This window comes from Phacochoerus africanus, chromosome 7, assembly GCF_016906955.1.
Source record: "Phacochoerus africanus isolate WHEZ1 chromosome 7, ROS_Pafr_v1, whole genome shotgun sequence".
In the NCBI taxonomy this organism is placed as follows: Eukaryota; Metazoa; Chordata; class Mammalia; order Artiodactyla; family Suidae; genus Phacochoerus; species Phacochoerus africanus.
This window is the reverse complement of record NC_062550.1, coordinates 19204277-19216039: the sequence shown is the minus strand read 5'-3', so window position 1 is coordinate 19216039 and position 11763 is coordinate 19204277. Positions and strand designations below refer to the sequence as shown.

Here is an 11763-nt window from a genome sequence, read left to right as displayed (position 1 = left end):
GGATAAAGAAAAAAAAAATACTCAGGATTTCCCAAGGAGTGAGGAATCCAGGCCTGGCCTGCCAAAGAGCTTCACGAAGGGAAGTCTGAGCAGGCAGAGATGATTTCAGGAGTGGAGTACAGGAAATGTGTCTTCTACTGTCTACCTTTTTTTAGTGCCTGGATTTTTTTTTTTTAAACCAGGTGCTTTCAGAATGTTTTCAATGAAAGAAAACTTTTTTTTTTTTTCTTTTAAAGCAGACTGCCACACAGTCACCATTCTGCGTGGCTCACCTCCAGATCTTCCTGGAGCGGAGGACAGGGAGAGAACAGCTCAGTGCATGACGCGTTAGGGGTGGGGTCACACATCCTGTGGACTAGAGGCGCCTCCAAATTAGGCAGCTAATTGTTCTGAGGACTCAAAGTCACGTTTAAAGTCAGAGTCAGCTGAAGCAAAACTGGATGAGTCATTTGTTTCCTTAGGCATTACCCTCTCAGGAACTCCAGATGGGCTGAGTGGTCATGACCCTGTCCTGGGGGAGAACGGAGGCTCTGAGTCCAGTCTAGCCCATCACCCTCAGGTCGGGTTGGGTCTTGACTAAGGCTCAAGGGGCAGGTTAGGATCGCACAGCCCCTGAGGGTCACAGAGCAGAGTTAGAGGAAGGGTGAAGCAAAAACCATAGGGTCAGACCCGCATAGGAATGGGGAGCCCCCAGAAAGAGAGAAATGAGGGGGAGCATCCCACCGTCTTCAATAGGAAAGGCCCTTATTCTGAGAAAGATAGCTATTGAACCAGGCAAGAGGCAACGGTGGCAATGGGAGCAGTGGGGGTTAGAATGAGCCCCAAAGGTCTGTAAAGGGACCAAAATGGATGATGAAGGCAAACTGGAGAAAGTCTCTCTTTAGGAATGGAAACCGCAGTCTCATGTGAAAGGGGGTCGGTGGGAGAGGGGGAGGGGGGCGACTTGGTGTTAGGCGACAGGGGAACATGAACACGCCTCACTTTTCGACTCCTTTGGGAAAGTCCACCCTTCGCTGGCTTCCTAATCTAGTGTATCTGGGCAAGATCTTCTCCACGCTCCACTGGCCTCCTCTCTTCAGGGTCCATCACTGGAAAAGCTCTGGCCTCCTTCTAAATAGCTCAATCCTACCGTGGAGTACAGATTAGAAAACAAGATCACTTCTCCCCATCCAACTGTTAACCCCCAGTGGCTTCCCCTGCCCTTCCCAGTTGATGTCGTAACCACTTTCTTGCTCAGAGCTACCCACCCACATCCCTGTTCCCAGATCTCACGGTCCGAGGCATACAAGTTCATGTAAATATCAAAACAGAAGAAAAACAGAATTAGTGGTCAAGCTTTCTACCAAGGAATTCCGAATTATCTGCTTTTTGGGGTGGTCCTTCTGTATTACTGAAACAAGGACCCAAAACAGTACATCATAGAACCTTAGAGCTGGAGTGAATCGGTGAGCAGCCCGAGGCTCCGCGGGATGATTCAGAGCGTGGGTTTAGGAACTGAATTTACTTGGATTCTAATTCCAGCCCTGCCACTACTCGTTCAATGGTTCTCAAAGCTGAGCGTGCACTCGAATCACCTGGAGGGCTTTTAACACTACAAATTGCTGGGCCCCGTCTCCAGAGTTCAAATTATTTAAGTCTGGGGTGGGGCCCAAGAATCCACATTTCTAACAACTTTCAGTTGATGCTGATGCTGCATGTCGGGAACCACACTTTGAGTAGCACCCTCCAGGTGTGTGATCAGCCGCCTCCCACGTATATTCCGGACAACAATCATAGGTATTCGCTGGGGCTGGGTTTGCCTGAAAGCTGACACATGAAGCCCTTGGCATTGTTCTTGGCCGCACAGTGCTCTGATTGTTGGGTGGAGGGGAGAAGTCATTTGCCCAAGACCACCCCGCCTACTAGAAGCAAATCTAGCACGGAGCCCCGGGGCGCCTCTCTGGCCGGCGTTGTTTCTCTGGCCCCCGGCTCTGAGCACTCCGGCCGCGCGCTGCGGTTCCCTGCACACGCCGCTTCCGCCGGCGGCGCCCGGGCTACTGCCTGGAGTCTTGGGGGTGGTTCGGACCCTCCGATCTTTATCGGCGCTGAAAGCCTTGGCCGCGGAGACTGCACCCCGGGGTTTACTGAGATCCGGAGGAGCTGGAGCAGCCGGACTCCCAGCAGCGCAGCGGGCGGGGTGCAGGGGCCGGGGGCGGCCGGGGAGCAGCGGGCCGTTCCGCTGAGCGCAGCGGCGCGCGGGGCGTGGCGCCGGGCGGCGGGCACCTGGCGCGGGAGGGGCGGGAGGACGCGCTCCAGCGGCTGTGCAGGGCCCGCCCCGACCCCGCCCTCCAGGACATCCCGTCTGGAAACCTGCGAGCTGCACGCCGGCGCCGCTGCGGCTCTGCCTGGGCGCCACAGGTAAGCGGCAGAAGCAGCCCGCGACCCTCACAGGCCCCCGAGCCCCTCCCCGGCCTTGGAACCCAGAGCTCTCCTGCGTCTCGCGACTTCCCGCCACCTCGAGCTGGCGTCTACCAAGTCGTTGCTCCCCACCGCCCCCCTCCGCCGACCTCCTACTCCTCCTCTTCTTCCTCACCATCCCCCATAGTAAAATAAAGGGGCAGGACCGGACTGGTCCGTCGGTCGTGGTGGCCTCTGGCTCCTCCCTCCGTAGGACCCCGCCACCTTTGCGCCTTCCTTAAAGGAGGAAAAAGAAAAGCTCAGGTCTCTGGGACTTGGAGAGGAAGGATGGGAGAGGGACGGGCCATAGCACTCCCTCCAGGACTCCACAGCCTCCGCCCTTCACCCACCCATGCCCCCACGGTCCTTCTGTCCCCTTCTCCCTACGTTGAGCCACCCCCTGTGCTCCGCAGCAGAAAATCTTTCAGAGGGGTTCCCTCCTGCCAGCGCCACTTGCTCCTGAGCAGAAGCTCCAAGCGGCCAGAAGCCTCCTTGGTGGGAAGTAAGGTTCTCAGTGTCCTCCCTCTGGGGGCTGGGGCCTTTGAGGGGTGGGAGCTGTGTACATGGTACGGTGGGGAGGGAGTCTGCTGAGTATTCATGACTGTGACTGTCACCAACTTCCTGATTTCCTGTCACTTGTTCCGAACCCCAGGCTAACCGAAAGGAGAAACAGTTTGTTACTTGCGCCCAGAGCCAGACATCCCCGAGGGCGGGACAGGGCTCTCCTTTGCGCATGGGAGTGGAGGAGGGGTGTCAATTTGCCAGCAAAGCTTAGAACAGACCCCTCGATTAGCCAACCAGCTATTGCAACATTCCCAGGGAGGGTTTTAATGTTGGGCTCTTAGTGCATCTCCAGACCCACAAACGCAGTTTGCAGATACTGATAAGGTTAATGACTGGACACACCAAAGAACCCAAGGCTGTGCTCATTTTGCCAGAGATGTGTGTGCACCATCCACTCCCTCGTCTCCTCTCCGACAGATGAGCTTGTCCCTGCCCATCACAGGAGGGGTGAAAAGGAAGAGACGGGCAAATGCATGTGATGAATAGTACCAGCTAAGGTGAGGGGTTTGAAGCATACCTTGGTTCCATTTCTCCAGCAGATGCCAGTATCATTGCCCGTACTTCCCTGGCTCCTGTACCTTAACAATGCCATTAGGCATTAGAGGCGACAAGAAAAAATTATCATCAGGGGCACTGGGGCAGTAAGCAGGGCAGGCCTGTCAAAAGGAAGAGGTCATCTGGAGCTAGTGGAACCATGAAGGATACTGGGCTGCCCGAGATGGCCTCATCCTTGGCAGTCACTGCCCACAGTTAGCAGAACAGCTGACTCCTATCCGCAGCAGCATGGAAGAACCCAGGCCTGAAAAGGGGAAGCCCTGATACAAGTCAGATGCCCTCTGAGATCAGAAACATCTCAGCCCAAGTTCAGTTACGAGCCCAGGTTCATCTCAGCCCACGAACAAGAGATATGACCACAGGCTTAGCCCCTGTAGCCGTGGCCTAGAACAGAAATCAGGAACCAGAGGGGCAGCTACCCCTAGGGCCGAGGCAGTAGGTGTCAGGGAGACAAGAGAGCTGACTCAGCTCTGTTACTAATGTAGCTGTCTAACCTTTGCCAAATCACATAAACACTCCCTGGGTGGGGAGCAAATGAGAAGGTGAATATGAACATGCTTTGGCATAGCTCCAGGCACCAGCCAGATGCAAGGCATCATGGTGCCATGGTTAAGGCATTGGGCTTTGGAGAGATGGGCCTGGGAGCAAATTCTGCCTCTGCCACTTCCGAGCTATGTGACCTTGGTCAGGTTACTGAACCTCCCTCTGCTTCAGTTTTCTTATGTATGAAGTGGAAGAGAGAACTGTTTCTTGACCTGACAGGGTACGTAGTGATATTTAAAATGGTGGTGGTAGGAGTTCCTATCGTGGCTCAGTGGAAACAAATCTGACTAGCATCTGTGAGGACCCATGTTCAATTGTTGGCCCCACTCAGTGGGTTAAGGATCTGGCATTGCCATGAGCTGTGGTGGAGGTCTCAGATGCAGCTCAGATCCTACGTTGCTGTGGCTGTGGTGTAGGCCAGAGGCTACAGCTCTGATTTGACCCCTAGCCGTATGCCACGAGCATGGCCCTAAAAAAGAGGATAAAAAAAAATAAAATAAAATGGTGGTGCTATTTCCCTGAACTTCCCCTGGCTCCACAGACATGTTCTGACATCTCCAGCCCTGGACGTGAAGCTGAGGATAAAAGTGGGTGTCTGTGTACCAGAGGGACCCAGGGACTGTGCCAAAGATTTGGGTGACCTCAGCTCATCATACAGCCCTCCACCCCTCCCTGGGAGAGCCTAAAACGTCCTTTCTCATTTGAGAAAGGGAATGAGAGTGAGGGTTTGAATAAATGCGAGGTCAAGTGCAGGGCAGTGCCTGTCTCTGTGTCAAGCTCAATGCTGTAATTGTGCTGTATAAAAGGCTTGTCCAGTGAACAAGGATGGGCCCAGTCTGGGGAGAGAAAGGGCTGTCAGAAGACTCTTTTGTGGCACCTGAGAGCCCTGGGAGGTCAGGTTATTCTCCTGTCCCCCATGCAACCTGGTCCTGAGCCCGATGTAGAGATTTGAAGAAAGGAAGAAACCCAATCCTCCCCCTCAGCTTTGCATATAACAGAAAACAAAGAACAGACAGTCCAGGGCAGTGGAATAACATAACCAAATACCTCAGGACTGAGGGATGCTGCAGAGATTAGAAGCCTATGTGGGAGTTCCTGTCATGGTGCAGCAGAAACAAATCCAACTAGGAACCATGAGGTGGCGGGTTCGATCCCTGGCCTTACACAGTGCATTAAGGATCCGGCGTGGCTGTGGCTGTGACGTAGGCCGGCAGCTGCAGCTCCGATTCAACCCCTAGCCTGGGAACCTCCATGTGCCAGTGCGTGCGGCCCAAAAAAGACAAAAAAAGAAGAAACCTATGTAAATGGTTGGGAAAAGCATTCTAGAGGCAGAAGATTGGGCACCAGGATTTAAGGATTGGGACGAAGAAAGAATCTAGATGGAGTTCCCATTGTGGCTCAGTGGGTTAAGAACCCAACCGGTATCCATGAGGATGTGGGTTCCATCCCTAGCCTCGCTCAGTGGGTTAACGATCCAGTGTTGCCACAAGATGCAGCAAAGGTTGCAGATGTGGTTCGGATCTGGTGTGGCTGTGGCCTAGGCCACAGCTGCAGCTCCAATTTGACCCTTAGCGTGGGAACCTGTGTATGCCACAGCACTAAAAAAAAAAAAAAAAAAAGACAAAAAAATGGCGCCAAGGGAATATGAACATGGCTCTTCTGATTGTGAAAGGGAGAGAGAGGCCTCAGGCAGAGAAGGCTGGCAGGCAGTGTCTGCTGATCCTCCAGATGTTGGGCATGATAAGAGCCTCAGATGATGGGTTTTGAGGGTGGAGAGGAAGAGGAGGACCCAAGTGGCAAAGAATGAATCAGCAGGACTTGGGAGTGGGCACGGAGTGCAGCCAAAACATTGAAAACACTTTAAAAACCCCGCACCCAGGAGTAGAGCAGGGGCGGGAGTGGTTTCAAGGGTTTCGATGCTATTGGCAGCAATGGGGAAATTGGAAAGGCTGGCGAGCTTGGGGGGCAGGGCACAGACCCTGAGTGCCGGGTGTGGCACTTTGAGTATCCGGTGGCCCAGGGGAGTATCCTACAGCCAGGGGCACACTGGGGGGTGGGGAGAGAAGGGAAGACTTCAGTTCTGTCCTCTGCCGTCACCTTCCCCCCACCCCAGTCTGGAGACCAGTGCAAGCCTTTAAGATGGCCCTCTGGTTAAATGCCACATCCGTTCTCTTCCCCCTGCCCATCCACGGATGATGAGACTCAATGCAAGTTCCTTTTTTTGCCTTCTCGCAAACCCTGCCTAATTGTCACCGGAGTTCCTAGGTAATTACGGAATCCCAGTTCCTGTGCACTTGGGGTCCTCCTTCAGGCAGGCTTCCCAGGCCTCTCAAGGATCAATTTGAGGAGTTGCCATCATGGCGCAGTGGTTAACGAACCCAATTAGTATCCATGAGGACGCAGGTTCTATCCCTTGCTCTGTGGGTTAACGATCCAGCATTGCCGTGAGCTGTGGTGTAGGTCACAGATGCGGCTTGGATCTGGCGTGGCTGTGGCTGTGGCGTAGGCCGGCAGCTATAGCTCCGATTCCACCCTAGCCTGGGAATCTCTATATACCACAAGTATGGCCCTAAAGACAAAAAAAAAGGCTCAATTTGAGATAGTTGTACATCCCAGCCCCACCTGGCAGGGTCTGGAGGTCCTCTAGCCAAAAAAAAAAAAAGTGTGAGGTGTTGAATTTCCTTCTTGGTCATATATTATTTTGATTTTCAGTGACTATTACAAACTTGGAATAAATCAACAAATATTTACTGAGCACCTTCTAGGTCTACAGTGTGAGCAAAAAGTTGGGTTGGGTTTTTCCATGGGAAATCAGTATTGGGGTAACTAAAGCTTAAAATGCTACGCAAACAAAACATGAACCTAGATTCACTGGGGAGAAAACTTGATAGACTAGCTACTGAAATAACTTTCAGTGAGTCTTTCTGGGAAAATAAGCCACGTCCTGCAGCTTTAGTCTTAGGGGAAAGCTGAAGTGTCTTGAAGGTGTAATTACGGGGAAAGTGAAAACCTCCCAGCATTCTGTAATCAGGGTCAGGGATGGGAGGAGGGGTTCAGAGGAGATGATTTGCTGTTTGGTTCGCAGCATAGAACAGAGGAAGTGAAATGCATGCTGGGTTTGAGAGCCAGAAAGTGCTTGCCAGGAAGCAAGCGAGAATCACTTGTCCAAAACGCCCTCTTGGCTCCCTCCCTCCAAACCAGCAGCTTGAAATTGACCTGTCCCCTCCCCAACACGGTGTCCAGCTCCTCCATACACCTGAGCTGAGTGAAAGTGGGGGCAGTCCTCACTTTTTCGAAGAAACCTATAATTGGTAGTCTGACTAACTTGAGCAAACATCCCTGTTGGTGGCGTTGACGGCTAACTTCCTGGCCGCCACGTCTGCAGGAGGTGAGCAGCTCCCTTGATAAATAGAAAGAAACTTTGTTACAAAGAGGCCACCTGGCCAGCAAGGGTGTGTTCTGGGTGGCTGCCCCTGGCATTCACAAAAGCTGAAACTTTGCCTGGGACTTTCATTTGCGGCATCTTTAAAGCATTTCTATTCCCTGGGTGGGAGTTGGAGGAGGACAAGCGCCAGCAGTGGGGGAGGGGAGGGGAAGGGGGAGGGGTAGAGGTAGGAGGGAGCCTCTACCCATAGAGTTGAGACATTCTGGAAAACAGCCCTGCCCCAGAATCAGCAGAGCCAGACCCAGTCCCCAAACTTCCCAGGTGACTTCCAAGGGGGAGGAAAGAGCACAGAGCACTGGCCTGGGAGTTGGGAAATGGGCATCTGACATACCCAGCAGCCGTGAGCTGTGTGACACTAAAGAGGTCACCTAGCCACTCTGGCCTCACTGTCGAATGAGAGAACTGGACTCAAAGGCAGACCTAGCCTAAGTGGCACACCAGTATGTGACAACCAAATATCATGTAATTCACATATTGGCATAAGTGCATTCAAAACGTCATTGACTGGAGTTCCCTGGTGCCTCAGCAGGGTTAAGGATTCAGTGTTGTCACTGCTACAGCCCAGGTTGAAGCTGTGGTGTGGGTTTGATCCCTGGCCTGGGAACTTCTATACGCCTAGAGCGCCTAGAGCGCAGCCAAGAAACAAACAACAACAAACATCATTTAGCCAAGCCAGTACTCACCCTTGCGATGTAAACAGGTCATGTTAACCCCTCCGGCTTCATCTCGTTTAGCCAGAGTTTATGGAATACCTGCTACATACAAAACTTTTGCTGGACTTAGCAGCCGATAAAAAGGTTAAAAACAACCCATCCTCTCTGATCCAGAAGTTCATGAAGGTGTGAGAGAGGGCAGACTGTGATAAGGCCAGAGTAGAAGTATAGTTTGCCCAGAGGGTAAAACGGGAAGAGATGAATTCCACTAGAAATCTGGGAAGGCTTCCTGGAGGAGGCGGGGATGTGAAATGGAGGGATTGGACTGTGTCACTGGCTTTTTGACTGGACCAAAGTAAGGAAGACATTTTATAAGGAACTTAATACCCACTTACCTGTCACGGGGTATCCCACAAGTCTTCGGGAAGTTTTACATTGTAAGCACATAAGAGGTCTGAATTCTACAAATGAACCAAAAAACATCATGTGAAAATGTAATAATTTTAATTTCTTTTACCTTTGTGAATTTTGAATAACAAATCTCTCATTTTAATTTTCTACCAGGAAATGTTTATCATCTCCAATGGACAGAGGCAAACAAAATTTTTGAATAAAAATATATTCAAAATTCATAAAAATAAGGTGAAAGAAATTTGAAACTTTCAAATGATGTTCTTTGTAAATCCATAGCATGTATATTTCTAAAGTTATTAAAGCTTAAAACTGCACTAGGACTTTTGGTATACTCTATATATGTATGTATAATAACCAAAAAGAAATTTTAACAAAACAGTGCTTACCCAAATTACATGTGATGCACTTTGGTATTTTCTTTCTCTTTTTTTTTCTTTCTTTTTTTTTTTGGCCACACCCACAGCACATGGAAGTTCCCCACTTCCCCAGCCAGGGATTGAATCCAAGCCGCTGCAGAGGCAATACAGGACCTTTAACCCACTGTACCACAGTGGGAACTCCTCTAATCTGAACTTTTAAAGAATTTTCTGTCATGCTGATTTGCAACACTTTAAATTTATGTCACAATCCTACAATGAGTTGCAGTCAGTGGCTTGATAGACATTGAACTGGGTGACACCTCAGTTCCCTTCTACCTGTGAGAGATGGTACATTTGTGATCTTAATGGTGAGGCCAGGAAAACAGGTCCAGTTGGCTCTGTATAGGAAATCTTCCCAAGAATAAGAGGATTTCTGGCGTCTTCTCAGTACTAAAACCAAGATGGTCTGATGCGTTGCAATCCCAAGGGTGGCTGGAGGAAAGACGGTGGGAAACGATCGCACAGCTGCATCGGGAGGGGACTGAGTGGATGAGGGTAGTGGCCATGCTTGCCAGTGACCCTGGTGACCAGCCCAAAGCTGAAGAATCGACAAGGCAGAGGATCCTGTGAAGCCCTACTTTTGACCAAAGATCTCTTGCAAGAGGGGCTGTTTCTTCCCCAAGGCTGGTGACCTCCCCAACCTCGCCAGCTACACTTCTGGGAATCGTCTCCTACGCAGAAAGCAGACAGCCTTAAACCCAAAGTCTTCTGGCTCCCATCGAATTATGTGTCCCTTCCAAGGGACTCTTTCCCATTGCCCTCATGCTGAGCAAACAAACCAAACCAGAGTCCCTTACTGCCAAGGGTAATCACAGGTGTCTCGTTTCATTTCAGGATGTGGTTAGTACCTTGAGGAACTGCAGGCACCAGAGAGAAAGCCTTAGACAGCCAGGTTGGATCGAGAGAGCAGATGCCTGGGAAGGGCTCACTTTAACCCTAAGTCTCTCTTCAGGAGGAAGAAAAGGAATAAAGGCGAACCACGCTGCAAGGAACCACAAGGCAATGCCAGGAAGAGGGAGTTGGAGTGATCTGGGTGATTCTGAGTGAGTCAATCTGAGAGGCCTTCCCCGAGGAGGTGAGTCTTAAGCACTGGGCAGCAGCTGGTAACTAAGCTTTATAGGTATACTTTGTTTATCGAGCTTTGCTTCATTTCCCTTCACAGATATTGTGAGGTTTTTTACGAATTGAAGGTTTGCGGCAACCTTGTGTGGAGCACGTCTATTGCTGACATTTTTCCAACAGCTTTATTTTTAAATTAAGTATGCACATTGTTTTGTTTGGCTTTTTACATAATGCTATGGCATACTTAATAGACTATAGCATCGTGTAACCATAACTTTTACATGCACTGGGAAACCCCCAAAGAAACAACCAAAAAAAATTGTGTCACTTGCTTTATTGCCGTGGTCTGAAACCAAACCCACAATGTCTCTGAGGTCTGCCTGTACCACGCCTTTGTTTCTAACTGTGCTCCCTCCTTCTTGCGGGAGTTGGAAGGTAGACAGAGTTCAGGGAAGATGCGCCCTGCAGGATGGCTCCACACCTGCGTGGCAGACACTACCCCGTTCTGTCGCCCTCCGTGCTTAGCAGAGGCAGTCACGGAACTGATGAGGTGTCAGGGTCGGGCAGAACCCTTTGTGCCCGCCCAGCACAGCTCAACCCCTGGATCAGGAAACCACCTCTACACTGAATCCCCATTTCCTCCTTGAAGCCTTCTTTAGCCTCACAGGGAACTCTGCCTTTCTCACCTTGTCTGTGCCATTATCGAGTTCGAATTTGATTGATGTTTGAATAAGTAATGTAGTCAGCGTTCAACATGCAAAAAAGGTATTCAGCAAAAGATCTTTTTCCTGCTTCTCTGCCCTAGCTGGATGAGTGCTCTCCAGACCTGGTGTTACCAGTTCTTGTTCTCCAACTAGATTTAAAAATCCCGGAGTTCCTATTGTGGCTCAGTGGATATAGAGCCCAATATAGGGAGTTCCTGTCGTGGCTCAGCAGGTTAAGAACCTGACTAGTAATCCATGAGGATGCAGGTTCGATCCGTGGCCTCCCTCAGTGGGTTAAGGGAGGCCACACACTGCAGCATAGGTTGCAGATGTGCCTCAGATCGCTGTGGCTGTGGCATAGGTTGGCAGTTGCAGCTCCACTTCAACCCCTAGCCCAGAGGCTTCCATATTCCATATGCAGGTGTGACCTTAAAAGGAGAAAAAAAAAAAAAGTCCCATGGGGGGAGTTCCCTGGTGGCTCAGTGGGTTAAGGATCTTGCATTGTCACTGCTGTGGTGGTGATTTGATCCCTGGCCCAGGAACTTTCTGAATGCCAGGGATGCAGCCAAAATTAAAATCCCACCAGGAAAGGGATGGTCCTACACCTCTCTGTGTCCCTCTATGTCCCAGCTGGGATGAATTGTCCACCCCGTCCCCCAAGGGAGTTTTGCTGCCACCACACCCTCTCTCCTCGTCGGCACTGCTGCTGTCATGGCTCAGACCCCCAAGCTCTTCTTAACCAGCCATCCAGCTGCCAGTCAGGTCCATCTCCTGGATACCCTCCACCAGCTGTCCTGCTACTCTTCCTGTAATGCTGGGCTCCCACTAATCCCTTATTTCTCCCCATACCTCAGGTCAAGGGCAAATGTCTTGCCATGATGACGTGGTTTCAGTTGCCTCTCCAGCCTCCTCCTCTTCCTCCTCCCTGTGGCTTGGTGCTCAGCCCAAACTTATTCCCTCAGGGACTT

The 11763-nt window shown here is 50.9% G+C and overlaps 1 protein-coding gene across 2 annotated transcripts in view; it reads left to right on the top strand.

Moving 5' to 3' along the window:
• The first annotated feature begins 2314 nt into the window (after positions 1 to 2314).
• The window catches only part of GALNT6 (polypeptide N-acetylgalactosaminyltransferase 6), a 38701-nt gene continuing 29252 nt past the window's right edge, over positions 2315 to 11763 (top strand). Inside the window, exons 1-2 of one of the 2 annotated variants that reach the window (XM_047786653.1) lie at positions 2315 to 2397; positions 9982 to 10104. The gene's annotated coding sequence lies outside the window, so the exon portion shown is untranslated. Of the gene's footprint in view, positions 2398 to 9878; positions 10105 to 11763 lie in introns of those variants that run through there. The other variant, XM_047786652.1, reaches the window with a different exon arrangement.